The 10,838-nt window shown below is 45.5% G+C and overlaps 3 non-coding genes across 3 annotated transcripts; 1 reads left to right on the plus strand and 2 right to left on the minus strand.

Annotated features, from left to right (window-relative positions):
• Positions 1 to 2,038: 2,038 nt before the first annotated feature.
• trnag-gcc (transfer RNA glycine (anticodon GCC)) lies at positions 2,039 to 2,109 on the plus strand. Its single transcript has one exon. It is a non-coding gene; the product is annotated as a tRNA-Gly (tRNA).
• Positions 2,110 to 5,556: 3,447 nt separating this feature from the next.
• On the minus strand, positions 5,557 to 5,627 carry trnag-gcc (transfer RNA glycine (anticodon GCC)). The gene has a single exon. It is a non-coding gene; the product is annotated as a tRNA-Gly (tRNA).
• Positions 5,628 to 10,767: 5,140 nt separating this feature from the next.
• On the minus strand, positions 10,768 to 10,838 carry trnag-gcc (transfer RNA glycine (anticodon GCC)). Its single transcript has one exon. It is a non-coding gene; the product is annotated as a tRNA-Gly (tRNA).

Consider the following 10,838-nt stretch of genomic DNA (forward strand, 5'->3'; position numbering starts at 1 on the left):
AGTAAGAGATTTGAAAGTGGGAGGGGGAGGGGGAGATCCGAAATGATAGGAGAAGACAGGAGGGGGAGGGATGGAGCCAAGAGCTGGACAGGTGATTGGCAAAAGGGATATGAGAGGATCATGGAACAGGAGGCCCAGGGAGAAGGAAAGGGGGGTGGGGGGAAAAACCGAGAGGATGGGCAAGGGGTATAGTCAGAGGGACAGAGGGACAAAAAGGAGAGAGAGAGAAAGAATGTGTGTATATAAATAAATAACGGATGGGGTACGAGGGGGAGGTGGGGCATTAGCAGAAGTTAGAGAAGTCAATGTTCATGCCATCAGGTTGGAGGCTACCCAGATGGAATATAAAATGTTGTTCCTCCAACCTGAGTGTGGCTTCATCTTGACAGTGGAGGAGGCCGTGGACATTCATCTTTACAGTAGAAATGAACCACCTATCCATCTGCCACTTCTCAGCCCAGTTTTGCATCCTATCAATTTCTTGCTGTAACATCTGGCAGCCCTACACACTACCCACAACACCCCCAACCTCTGTGTCATCAGCAAATTTACTAACCCTTCCCTCCACTTCCTCATCCAGGTCATTCATGACCTGTCTACAACCACTCTTTGCCTTCTGTGAGCAAGCCAATTCGGGATTCACAAAGCAATGTCCCCATGCATCCCATAATTCCTCACTTTCTCAATAAATCTTGCAAGGGGTATCTTATCAAATGCCTTGCTGAAATCCATATACACTACATCTACTGCTCTACCTTCATCGATGTGTTTAGTCATATCCTCAAAAAATTCAATCAGGCTCGTAAGGCACGACCTGCCTTTGACAAAGCCATGCTGACTATTCCTAATCTTATTATGCCTCTCCAAATGTTCATAAATCCTGCCTCTCAGGATCTTTTCCATCAAATTACCAACCACCGAAGTAAGACCTACTGGCCTATAATTTCCTGGGCTATCTCTACTCCCTTTCTTGAATAAGGGAACAACATCTGCAAACGTCCATCCTCCGGAACCTCTCCCATCCCCATTGATGATACAAAGATCTTTGCCAGAGGCTCAGCAATCTCCTCCCTCACCTCCTACAGAAGCCTGAGGTACATCTTGTCCGGTCCCGCTGACTTATCCAACTTGATGCTTTCCAAAAGCTCCAGCACATCCTCTTCCTTAATATCTACATGCTCAAGCTTTTCAGTCCACTACAAGTCATCCCTACAATCGCCAATATCCTTTTCCGTAGTGAATACTGAAGCAAAGTATCCATTAAGTACCTCTGCTACCTCCTCCAGTTCCATACACACTTTTCCACTGTCACATTCGATTGGTCTTATTCTCTCACGTCTTATCCTCTTGGTCTTCACATACTTGTAGAATGCCTTGGGTTTTTCCTTAATCCTGTTTGCCAAGGCCTTCTCATGGCCCCTACTGGCTCTCCTAATTTCATTCTTGAACTCCTTCCTGCTAGCCTATTAATCGTATGGACCACGATCATTACCTAGTTTTTTGAACCTTTTGTAAGTTCTTCTTTTCTTCTTGACTAGATTTACAACAGCCATTGTACACCATGGTTCCTGTAACCTACCATCCTCTCCCTGTCTCATTGGAATGTACCTATGCAGAACTCCATGTAAATATCCTTTGAACATTTGTCACATTGTTCCGTACATTTCCCTAAGAACATCTATTCCAAATTTATGCTTCCAAGGTCCTGCCCAATAGCCTCATATTTCCCCTTACTACAATTAAGTGCGTTCCTAACTTGTCTGTTCCTATCCCTCTCCAATGCTACGGTAAAGGAGATAGAATTGTGATCACTATCTGCAAAATGCTCTCCCACTGAGAGACCTGACACCTGACCAGGTTCATTTCCCAATACCAGATCAAGTACACCCTCTCTTCTTGTACATATTGTGTCAATGATGTTTAATGATGTTTGTTGTGGGACAAGGCAGTGAAACAACAGGAATACTGGAATGGACAAAGTTGTGTCTGGTGTGGTCTGACCTCTGACGTACTTAGTTTGGTTGATTTGTTAACAGTTGCATTGGTGGTTCAGTGGTAGAATTCTCGCCTGCCATGCGGGAGACCTGGGTTCGATTCCCAGCCAATGCAGTTCAGTGTAATGTGCATCTCTTTAGTGTTCAGTGTGCATCTCTTTACTTTGTAGAATGACTTTACCGCTTTTACGGGTTAGGGTGAGTGAGAGCGGGCATGCTATAAGCACTGTGTCTGTAGGTGAATTGTAGGGGTCCAGTGCGGGTGGTAGCAAACTGAAGATGATGTCCTTATCCAGCCTCTCAAAGCATTTGCTTATTATTCAGGTGAGTGGAACAGGATGCCAGTCGTTCAGAAATGTTACCTTGGGCTTTTTAGGTACAGGGACAATGGTGGATGTTTTGAAGGAGGAGGGCCCTCTGCTCGGGGAGAGGGAGAGATTAAAAATGTCTGCAAACACACCGGGCAGTTGTGCCACACACTCTCTGAGTACCCGCCCTGGGACGCCGTCCAGTCCCGCAGCCCTGCGGCTGTCCACTCCTTGGAAACACTTGCACACTGCAGCCTCAGAGACGACGGGGATGCAGGTCGCATTGGCGGCTCTCCTCGGGGGCTCAGTGTTGGCGACATTGAACCGAGCGTAAAAAAGATTTCGCTCCTCTGGGAGAGAGGCAGCAATGTTGGCAGCACCACTGTGTTTAGCTTTGAAGTCTGCGATGGTGTGCGGACCTTGCCATAAGTGTATGTGTTGTTGGTGGAGAGTTGTGTCTGGATCTTGTCCCTGTATTGTCGTTTTGCTGCCTTGATGACTTTGCGCAGACCGTAGCTGCATTTCTTGAGTTCCTGGTGGTTACCGGCAACACAGGCTCTGTCTCCTGCAGTAAATGCTGCTCACACGGAACAGTTGATCCAGGATTTCTGGTTTGGATAGACCCTGACCGATATTTGGGGGACAATATCCTCAATGCACTTCCAGATGAAGTTCATGACTCCTCTATGAACTTGGAGACATTCTTATCCTGAAAGATATTTTGGCTAATGTGATCAAAGCAGCCCTGTAGCATGGAGACTGGATGGTCAGACCAACAGTGGATGGTTTTAACTACGTTTCAGCTTATGCCTGTACACGGGCAGAAGCAGGATGGGGGAGTGATCAGACTTCCCGAGCGGTGGACGGGGGAAGCTTTGTAAGCATTGTGGAAGGGAGAGTAGCAGTGTGTGAGTATGCTACCCTGCCGTGCTCCCCTGGGTGTGTTGACAAAACTTCAGAGAGACTTTAGTCAGCGACGTTCGATTGAAGTCTCCGGCAACGATGAAAGCAGCCTCCGGGTGTACATCTCCAGGGTGCCGATGGTCTCCTACAATTCCTTGGGACCAGGTCAGTATCAGCCTGCTGTAGAATATACAGCTGTGATAATAACAGCCGTGAACTCCCTAGGCAGCCAGGAAGGTCTACACAGCGGCAGTCCCGGTGACTTATCCAACTTGATGCTTTCCAAAACATCCAGCACACTCTCTTTCTTAATATCTACATGCTCAAGCTTTTCAGTCCACTGTAAGTCATCCCTACAATCACCAAGATCCTTTTCCATAGTGAATACTAAAGTAAAGTATTCGTTAGGTACCTCTGCCATTTCCTCCAGTTCCATACACTCCATACACACTTTCCCCCTGTCACACTTGATAGGTCCTATTCTTTCACATCTTATCATCTTGCTCTTCACATATTCGTAGAATGCCTTGGGGTTTTCCTTAATCTTGCCCACCAAGGCCTTCTCATGACCTCTTCTGGCTCTCCTAATTTCCTTCTTAAGCTCCTTCCTGTTAGCTTTATAATCTTCTAGATCTCTAACATTACCTAGCTCTCTGAACCTTTTGTAAGCTTTTCTTTTCTTCTTGACAAGATTTATTACAGCCTTTGTACACCACAGTTCCTGTACCCTCCCATAACTTCCCTGTCTCATTGGAACATACCTCTGAAGAACTCCACACAAATATCCCCTGAACATTTGCCACATTTCTTCCATACTTTTCCCTGAGAACATCTGTTTCCAATTTAAGCACTGAATTTCCTGCCTGATAGCCTCGTAATTCCCCTTACTCCAATTAAATGTTTTTCTAACTTTTCTGTTCCTATCTCTCTCCAATACTATTGTAAAGGCAATAGAATTATGATCACTGTCTCCAAAATGCTTTCCCACTGAGAGACCTGACATCTGACCAGGTTCATTTCCCAATACGAAAACAAGTCCAGCCTCTCCTCTGGTAGGCGTATCCACATATTGTGTCAAGAAACCTTCCTTAACACACCTAACAAAATCCATCCCACCTAAACCTCTTGTTCTAGGGAGATGCCAATTGATATTCGGGAAATCAAAATCTCCCATCACAATGACTCTGTTCTTATTACACTTTTCCAGGATCTGTTTCCCCATCTGCTCCTCGATATCCCTGTTACTATTGGGCGGCCTATAAAAAACACCTAGTAGGGTTATTGTTCCTTTCCTGTTCCTAAGCTCCACCAACAGAGACTCCGTAGACAATCCCTCCATGATGTCCACCTTTTCCACGGCTGTGACACTATCTCTGATCAACAGTGCCATGCCCCCACCTCTTTTGCCTCCCTCCCTGTCCTTTCTGAAACATCTGAAACTCGGCACTTGAAGTAACCATTCCTGTCCCTGAGCCATCCAAGTCTCTGTAATGGCCACCACATTATATCTCCAAGTACTGATCCACACTCTAAGCTCATCCGCTTTGTTGACAACACTCCTTGTATTAAAGTAGATGCATCTCAAACCTTCCGTCTGAGCACGTCCCTACTCTATCACCTGCCTATCCTCCCTCTTGCACTGTCTACAAGCCTTCTCTATTTATGAGCCAACCTCCTCTTCCCCAGTCTCTTCAGTTCGGTTCCCACCCCCCAACAATTCTAGTTTAAACTCTCCCCAGTAGCCTTAGCAAACCTCTCTGCCAGGATATTGGTTCCACACCACCCCCACCAACCAGATTCAAGTGCAACCCGTCCTTTTTATACAGGTGACACTTGCCCCAAAATAGGTCCCAATGATCCAGAAATCTAAATCCCTGCCCCCTGCTCCAATTCCTCAGCCACGCATTTATCCAACAGCTCACTCTATTCTGATACTCACTGTTACGTGGCACAGGCAGTAATCCGGAGATTACTACCTGTGAGTAATTTAACACTATCTGTGTTAAATATGGGCTTTATTTGTCACACATACGTCAAACCATACAGTGAAAAGCATCATTGGCAGCAACGAGCAACACAGTCTGGGGATGTGCTGGGGACAGGCCGTAAGGGGTGAAACACTTTCTCTGCCAGAATAGCATGTCACCCTCACTGACCCTGAAAGGTACGTGTGAAGGTATAACATATGAAGTCAGAGTATGAAATAGTTGTAAAGAGAAGGTATTATATTTCACAGGGAGAACATACAAAGACAGCAGCAGGAATGGGACCAAGGTCACTGGCACAGTAAAGAGATGCACACTGAACACTAAAGAGATGCACATTACACTACCACACCCTGAGCACTGAACTGCATTGGCTGGGAATCGAACCCAGGTCTCCCACGTGGCAGGCGAGAATTCTACCACTGAACCACCAATGCAACTGTTAACAGATCAACCAAATTATGTACATCAGAGGACAGACCACACCAGAAACAACTATACCCATTCCAGTGTTCCTGTTCTATCAAACGACCCAAGGTTCACTGCGTTCTCCCATAACAAACATCATTAACGAAGGGTCTCGGCCTGAAACGTCGACTGCACCTCTTCCTATAGATGCTGCTTGGCCTGCTGCGTTCACCAGCAACTTTGATGTATGTTGTCATTAACTCTTTGATGACACAACTCTTTCAGCAGGTTCACAACTTCCAAAACTCACTAGGTCTGTTCAGTCATCCCCCACTCTGGATCAACCTCCACGTGGCGAGATCCTCTCCGGGTCACAGACCTGTCGCTCTCGATCGTCGCTCATCCATGAGGCATCTTTTTACACATTTCCCTGTAAAAATTTCAGTCGTCACTTTCAGTTCATAGCCCATTATCAACGTCAAGTTTATTGTCATATCCACAAATACAATGAAAGAATTTCTTGCAGGCGCAAAACATCAGCGAGGTAGGATTCACAAGAGAAATATATATATTTCACATCAATTACAAGTTCAAGATAGTTTAAGGTCATTTCCAGTACACAAGTGGAATAATTGTTATTCTGGATCTGATGCACAAAAAAACAAAATATGATAAAGGCTTTATTATCTACAAAAACAACAGGAATTCTGCAGATGCTGGAAATTCAAGCAACACACATCAAAGTTGCTGGTGAACGCAGCAGGCCAGGCAGCATCTGTAGGAAGAGGTGCAGTCGACGTTTCAGGCCGAGACCCTTCGTCAGGACTAACTGACCTCTTCCTACAGATGCTGCCTGGCTTGCTGCGTTCACCAGCAACTTTGATGATTATCTACAAAATATCTTTATTACAAATTCTGTGATATATATACCAAGCAGGGACTAACATGATTACTACATAACAAATAGACAATACACAGTAAACTCAGATGTTTCCATCTCTGTCAATGATGGCAATAACCCCACGTGGAGCCCAATGGTCACAGAACCCCTCTATGGTCGCCATGGATAACGCGTGTTCCTTCACAATATTTACCCGGGCACGAACATACCCCCTAAACATTGCTAGGCAATCTACCCGGGCAGATCCACCCACCACCCGTTTCCAAGACCCTTGGGTGGCTGATTTGGCCAGCCCCAGGAGCAAGTTGACAAGGACATCCTCATCCCTCTGTGCCCCCCTCCTTACTGGATGACCATTTATAAATATGGTGAGGCTAAAATGCAACCAGAAGGTGAGAAGCAGCCCACACAGATACACAAAAGGGGCTGCAGCCTCACACACTCCATGTACATCTGGTACAGGATCACCTCCAGCCCGCAGAAGTGACGTGCAGGTGGGATATCCATGTACAAACTGAAGAACGTATTGCAGGGCACCGCTCTATGCAGCAGCCTCCACCCCAGACCCCCCAGGTTCATGGGAAGAACCCCCTCGTAAAGGGACGTCCACTGGGGACCTCCCTCACCCCCAGGTGGAACGACAGCCCGCCGTGGCGTGTCGGGACGAATATGATAAAGGCTGAGGGGGAAGGAGGACGAGCCAGTGTTCAGCTCACTACCCCGTGGGGTTAGCACTGAACTGACCACAGCTGTGGTCTGCACATATCAGCACTTGCCTCAGTGCTGAACTGGCAAGTGACACTCAGTACAGGAGTGTCTGCACATAACGTACACAATTTTCACAGATGGCGAATATCTATCACACCAGTGGCATCTGCATCCTGGAATAATGAGATGCCAGTCCAGATTTTAATTTGGCAAAACGTCGACTCCTTTTCCCACAGTGACAAACCGGCACTCAGGAGGGAGATTGAAAATCTGGCTGAATGGTGCAACACAACCTCTCACTCAACGACAGCACTGCAAAGAGCTGATGATTGACTACACGAGATGGAAGCTGGGGGTCGTCATTAAGAGATCAGAGTTGGGAGGGTCAGTAACTTTAAATTTCTTTGCGTTATCACATCAGAGGATCTGCCCTGGGACCAGTTCGTAAGACCGAGCACTAAGAAGACACAATGGCATCTCTGCTTTCTTAGAAGTTTGTGCAGCTTTGTCACGTCACCAAAAAACTTTGACAAAATGCACAGTGGAGAGAATCCTGGCTCGTTGTATCACAGCCTGGAAAGTAAACACCAATATTCAGAACGGGAAATGGTATGCTTTGTAACTTCAAAACATTAAACTAGTTCAAAGGAAGACTGGGGAATGTGAAAATGTGGGTCTAACTTGGTGTTTACTTTAAGTGAGGTTCACCTGTATCACATGATAGTGTGATGACATATGGTTCACATAATTTTACATATAATCCGTAACGAATTACTTAAATGAACAAGAATGCTTCATCGAACAATATGACAAGATTACTAAAACATTATTGAAATTAAGGTTCAAAAAACTAGGTAATGATAGAAATCTAAAAGATTATAAGGCGAGCAGGAAGGAGTTTAAGAATGAAATTATGAGAGCCAGAAGGGGCCATGAGAAGGCCTTGGCAGACTGGATTAAGGAAAACCCCAAGGCATTGTACAAGTATGTGAAGAGCAAGAGGTTAAGACATGAGAGAATAGTGTGACAGTGGAAAATTGTGTCTGGAACTGGAGGAGGTAGCAGAGACTCTTAATGAATACTTTGCTTCAGTATTCACTACAGAAAAGGAGCTTGGCGATTGTAGGGATGACATACAGTGGATTAAAAAGCTTGAGCATATAGACATTAAGAAAGAGGATGTGCTGGAGTTTCTGGAAAGCATCAAGTTGAGTAAGTCTCTGGGACCAGATGAGATGTACCCCAACTACTGTGGGAAGTGAGAGAGGAGATTGCTGAGCCTCTGGAAATGATCTTTGCATCATCAATGGGGATGGGAGAGGTTCCAGAGGATTGGAGGGTTGCAGATGTTGTTCCCTTATTTAAGAAAGTGAGTAAAGATAGCCCAGGAAATTATAGACCAGTGAGTCTTACTTCAGCGGTTGGAAAGTTGATGGAAAAGCTCCTGAGAGGCAGGATTTATGAACATTTGGAGAGGCATAATTTGACTAGGAATAGTCAGCATGGATTTGTCAAAGGCAGGTCATGCCTTACGAGCCTGAGTGAATTTTTTATGGATGTGACTAAACATATTGATGAAGGTAGAGCAGTAGATGTAATGTATATGGATTTCAGCAAGGCATTTGATAAGGTACCCCATGCAAGGCTTATTGAAAAAGTAAGGAGACATTGGATCCAAGGACACATTGCTTTGAGGATCCAGAATTGGCTTGCCTACAGAAGGCAAAGGTCGTTGTAGGCGGGTCATATTCTGCATGGAAGTTGGTGACCGGTAGTGTACCTCCAGGACCTGTTCTGGGACCCTTACTCTTTGTGATTTTTATAAATGACCTGGATGAGGAAGTGGAGGGATGGGTTGGTAAATTTGCTGATGACACAAAGGTTGGGGGTGTCGTGGATAGTGTGGAGGGCTGTCAGATGTTACAGCGGGACATTGACAGGATGCAAAACTGGGCTGAGAAGTTGCAGATGGAGTTCAAGGCAGATAAATGTGAGGTGGATTATTTTGGTAGGTCAAATATGATGGCAGAATATAGTATTAATGTTAAGACTTTTGGCAGTGTGGAGGATCAGCGGGATCTTGAGTTCCAAGTCCATAGGACACTCAAAGCTGCTACGTAGTTTAGAAAGACATACAGTGTATTGGCCTTCATCAATCATGGGATTGAGTTTAGAAGCCGAGAGGTAACGTTACAGATATATAGGACCCTGGTCAGACCCCACTTGGAGTACTGTGCTCAGTTCTGGTCGCCTCACTACAGGAAGGATGTGGAAACTGTAGAAAGGGTGCAGAGGAGATTGCCTGGATTGGGGAGCATGCCTTATGAGAATAGATTGAGTGAACTCGACCTTTTCTCCTTGGAGCGACAGAGGATGAGGGGTGACCTGATAGAGATGTATAAGATGAGAGGCATTGATCGTGTGGATAGTCAGAGGTTTTTCCCCAGGGCTGAAATGGTTTACACAAGAGGGCACAGTTTTAAGGTGCTTGGAAGCAGGTACAGAGGAGATATCCGGGTATGTTTTTTACGCAGAGAGTGGTGAGTGTGTGGAATGGGCTGCCGGCAACGGTGGTGGGGGAGGCAGATAGGATAGGGTCTTTTAAGAGGCTCCTGGATAGGTACATGGAGGTTAGAAACATAGAGGGCTATGGGTAACGACAGGTAATATCTGAAGTAAGTACATGTTCAGCACAGCATTGTGGGCCGAAGGGCCTGTATTGTACTGTAGATTTTCTATGTTTCTATGTTTCTATGAAATAGCAAACACACAACACTCCTACCTGTTTAGCTATAAACTCCAACTCAATAGAGAACGAACGCATCAACTATAGGCCCAGTATACAATACAACTGCTATATACAGACACACACAGCATTGTAAACTTTCAATTCTCCATTCAGGTGTAAAGATTTCATTGCTATGGAGGATTTCCTACTTGTGGGTTAACACCTGTTCTGCTCGGCAGGTGAGTTTTGTGAAACGATGTCAGATTCTGGTATCTCCTCCGTGGTGGTGGCAGAAGTTGACTCTGCGGCTGCAGGAAGTGGTTCTGACAGGGACAGCCACCTTTCCTCTCCAACTTCGACTCTGCTCTCCTCAACTGATCAATGTGTCATCTCCAGATGATATCAGACACAATCTCCACTGTGTAGGACAGTGGTGTAGTTCTGTCCTTAATCTCTCCATGTTACCATGCTGTATCTCTAAATTAAACATTAAAGATTAAATATGAGTTTTATTTATTTGTCACACATACGTCGAAACTTACAGTGAAAAGCATCGTTGTCAGCAACGAGCAACACAGTCTGGGGATGTGCTGGGGACAGGCCGCAAGAGCTGAAACACTTCCACTGCCAGATTAGCATGTCACCCTGAAAGGAACGTGTGAAGGTATAACATATAAAGTCAGAGTAGGTATTATATATTTAGAGAAGGTATTATATATTTCACAGGGAGAACGTACAAAGACGGCAGCGGGAATTGAACCCTGGTCACTGACCACTGTAAGGAGATGCACAAAACACCAAACATGAAAGAGATGCAGATTGCACATTGAACTGCATTGGCTGGGAATCGAACCCAGGTCTCCCGCGTGGCAGGCGAGAATTCTACCACTGAACCACCAATGC

Source organism: Mobula hypostoma, chromosome 28 (genome assembly GCF_963921235.1).
Source record: "Mobula hypostoma chromosome 28, sMobHyp1.1, whole genome shotgun sequence".
NCBI classification, from domain to species: Eukaryota; Metazoa; Chordata; class Chondrichthyes; order Myliobatiformes; family Myliobatidae; genus Mobula; species Mobula hypostoma.